A 4,397-nucleotide genomic window follows, 5' to 3' on the forward strand; every position below is an offset into this window, starting at 1 on the left:
CTCAGAGCAGAAGGGCTGACTACATGAGAGGCAGACAAGGCTGCCTGTCCTCTGTGTGCTTCAGGGTGCTTCAGTTTTATTTTAGAGCACGCTTCTTCCATATTGCTGGGAAACAAGCATTTACGTTTCCTGATGTCATTGTGTCACACTGCTGTTGGGCTACCGATTTTATAACTCAAAACAGCATTTAGCTTTTATTTGGAAGAAGCAGGCCTTGAAATGCATTATATCGGAGGTTAATATCATCCCTAATCTACAGATTAATTATGATTGTACAGATTTTGGCATTTTTTTGAGTCACAGCATCCATTAGCTGTATGAATGACTTCACAACCTGGGTTAAAAAGTGGCTCTGATTTTCCAGATTTAAAATGGAAAAAGTTTGCCTTCCTTTTAAAAAAAAGTGACATTTTATTTAAAACATTTTCAATGCTATTAAGCATTTTTTTGATAGGGGGCATAAGCATTGATAAAAATTTCCACAGCTGATATTTTTCTAGAAGAAAGCAATTACTAAAATGGCATAGACATTTGAAAATGTTGGCTGGCACAAATTTCATTTTTGGAAAAACAGGTAGCCTGCCTACAAAAATTTGGAACAAAAGAAGTAAATTATCTGTACTAACTTATCTCTGTCTACCAGCCTGGGAAATGAATCCCAGACATCCACTTCTCGTGCCCTGAAAGTATTAATTTCACCATAACATATTAGCACCAGTTGGCACTTCTGCTATAGAACAACGTGCCTGGCAATAATATAGAGTCGACGGTGCCTTGAGAACGTCGAGGCAGGAACAAATAATTGTTTTCTGCGTTCAGAAGAGGGGGAATATCCTCACAGTTGTCATGACTTGGATGTCAAAGCAAAGAGTGACTATCTGAAAATGGAATTAATTCTGTTCACCTGTGGTAGATAAAGGCTGGGTGTAAAACAGCAGCTCACTTCGACAAAGCCAGCTGTCAGTTTTTGAAGTGTGCTGGAAGCCAAACTGCAGTTCTCTGTTTGTCTAGATAATGAAGATAAAAAGGGATCATTAAGATCAATGGCTCTGACCCTGCACAAAACAGGTATCAAAACACGCCGTGGTTCCAGCATCAGTTTGTGGTCGATCTCACTTGCAGAAGCTCCTGATCTTGATGGGCTAATTGTGAGTAACGGGGAAGCTGCATATCTTTATGGTGGCTGGAAACCAGAGCAAAGTGGAAGAAAAGTAAAGACCTGTCCCACACACATCCAAGTACTGTAGTGAGGCATTTCTCAATATGGTAACAACCACGGTGGATTACAGCAATCTGCTGGAAGGCCAGTGTCAGCCCTCTGGAAATCGCAGTTAATACTCCACTGGGACAGATACTAGGTCTGTGGGTTGCATTAAGAGCGTGATGAGCACCGACTGGATTTCGTACGAGGTCACTGTGCCCATCCGACAGAGAATGCAAGAATGTCAATAGCAGTACGCACATTACAGGTACATATATGTGATTGTAACCTGACTGTAAGGAATTAACTGGAGCATGGATTAGTGGTATAGCCTGCAAAAAAGAGAGGAGACTAAGCAGCTGAAGGAGGTTCAGATAGTCCCTTCAGAGAAGTAGGTCGTGCCTGAGGAATCTGTATTTTCTTTTGACCATGTGAAGGTGGAAGGAAAACAGCAGGGATCTGCTGGCTGGGCACGCCACAGCCTGAAGATGTTTTTCAGCAAACTGAAGTAACCTAGGACATGCATTCTGAATATCCAATATAATAAACACCCAATGACAAATAAACACAAATGACAGATGAGGTGATGCATTCAGAAGTAAGATAGCTATCCCAAAGTGAAACACTTATCTAAGTTTAAGAGGATTACCATCAGCCACAACCCTTCATATGCTGCTCTGCCCCCTCCCAAGTAGTATTTCCTTCTCCGCCACCGATGCTGCATAAACAAGTTAGGTGTTTATACTCTCAATCACTCAGAACTATCTTCTGCAAATAGTCCCTTGAGGTTGCTAAAATTGATTACAGGGTCAGGGTGTCAAAATGAAGTAAGAATACAAGAATGTAAGAATATGAACTGTTTATATTAATCATAAGGACAGTGGAGCTCGGGAAAGGTGCTTTTTATCATTCTATATATAAACAAATACATCACTAAACTGGCAAAGGGAATAAAATCTAAGTCAAAGTTTGGTTTAGTGAGGTAGTTTATGTAGTGTAGTTTCACAGACTTTTGTAGCAACGCTCCCTTCTAGACATTCGTGACACACTGTGTGCTTTCAAAATGGGCGCTCTTTGCAGACCCAGTAGATGTTCAGCATGACAAATCTGTGCTTTGGTGGGAGGTGAGAGAGCTAATGTTAACATTAAAATGATCAACAGCAGTCTCCATGCTAGCATCCTATTCCATGGACACATTGTTCAGACCCTCTGCATACTCAGGCAGCTCTCACTCCAGAAATTGTGTTTTGAAGGCTTTCTTCAAAAGCACAAAATCCAGAGACTCCCCTTAAAAAACAGACAAAATGAGTGATGACAGTAGAAGAGCACAGAAAGCGGCCTATGCTGGTTTCCCAGATAACTTTCTATCTGCCCTTGTAGGTCAGCTCCCTTCACCTTGTAGCCTTGTATCAACCCCATTAGACAATGTTGTGGGTTCTTTAATTTCCACGTGGGGCTTTGCAGCTCATCTCGTCAACAGAGATGTTTGTTGGGGTTTTTTTTTTAAATAAAACTTGTGTGGGCGACAGCAAAACGGCGTGGGAAGAGCCAAGCATTGGAGGACCAGTTCTGTTCAGTGCTCTGCACAGCACACGGGAAGGGTTACTGCGTGGGTAGCACTACCCGCAAGGAAAAAGGGAGCAGAGCTCCGCTGCGGTGTGAACGCGGAGGAGGAGGAGGAGGTGGGAGGGAGATGGTGTGTGTGGATGGGAACACAGGGAAAGTAGAGTGTGTCCTCAGCTGTGTAAGAGGAGCCATGGCAGATGGCCTAGTAAGTACTGTATCCATATCTTTGGGTTAAGGGCAATCAGGGACTATAGGGCACTTTACTTAGCGGGGAGCCTTTGTTAGGCAAAACTGCATGTCTGAATGGCATTCAGGTTACAGCTAGCACTCGGGGAGCTGTCAGGCTCAGTCTGCAACAGTCAGGCCAAGGCTGCATTTGACCGTGTGCTGCAGGGAAACGTAGTGAGAGATGTCTTGGGAGATGCAGAGTCTAGCTGCATTAAAAAACAGACCAAGCCCGACCATTTACATGGATGAGAACACCACAGTTATGCTGCCTATGCTTGGCTAGCGGAATTGCACACGACATTGCTTTTGTAGACCCCATGCATTGCACGCAGCCCTATGTGTACTACGTCTTCTTGCCCCTTATTTCAGAAACACTTTCTGAAGGCACGTCTCTCAGACCAGCCCTGTATGTTTTATACAGGCTGTCCCCAGTTCCCTGTTTTTCATTCCTCCTTTAAACCACTTTCTTCCTTTCTGCTTTCTATTTCATATGACAAAGGTACTGTGAACATGTGCTGATACTGAGCAAAATAAGGAGCGCTGGAGCTCAGGGTGATTGATGAGAAGAGCGGGAGCGAGAGAAACTCCTCACCTCTACTAGCTGTTGGTACTTGCAATGATATTATGCCACTGTGCCACTGCCACCTGTCATAGCTCTAGCCACGAAAGAACAGCAAGAGACAGTGGGGAAGAGGCTGTGGGCTGGCATCCTGCTTTGGGCACTGAAGACAGGGGATGCTCCGTTCAGGTGGGAGCAGCAGAAGGGTCTGGGAGCGTTGGCAACTCAGGAGTCTTCCATGACATTCCAAACTCCAGCTTCCTCTAGCCCCACCGTTGTAAACGCAGCGGCAATCTGTTACGACTTGTCTGTCCTGCAGCCAAGACCCGCTGTGGCAGCTACCCTCTTCCGCTGGCAGCTGGCGGGGAAAGCAACTGGAAGGAGGGAGAGGGAGGAGGTGCACCCCCTGTTTGTTGGCCGGGCAGAGGGCAGCAGCAACCCCGCTCTCCCGACCCAGCAAGGTGCGCTCAAGGACGTCTGCGTCTCCCATGTGGAAATTCCTCCAAAAGCTCCATCTGGGGCCTTTCTAAAATGGCAGCAAGCCATTTTTGTACAGCCCGAGGAGCGCAGAAAGCGCCTGTACGCCTCGCGCCCGCGGTAACCGTCCAGCCGCTCGTCCTCTTCCCTCCCCGAACGAGAAACTTCATTTCGGGAGGAAAGCGGCGTTAACCCCCCGCTTTGTCCTCCCCGCCCTGCCTCGCCGCTGAAGGTTTCGGAGCGAACACGTTTGTACACAATGGCCTGGCTTAGGAGCAGGGAGAGGAGGGCCGGGCGCAGCTGCGGAGGAAGCGATGCCAAGGCCCGGCCCCGCGCAGGGACGGGGGCTTTTCGAGAGCCAGCCCG

This window comes from Pygoscelis adeliae, unplaced genomic scaffold, assembly GCF_000699105.1.
Source record: "Pygoscelis adeliae isolate BGI_AS28 unplaced genomic scaffold, ASM69910v1 Scaffold34, whole genome shotgun sequence".
Lineage (NCBI taxonomy): Eukaryota > Metazoa > Chordata > Aves > Sphenisciformes > Spheniscidae > Pygoscelis > Pygoscelis adeliae.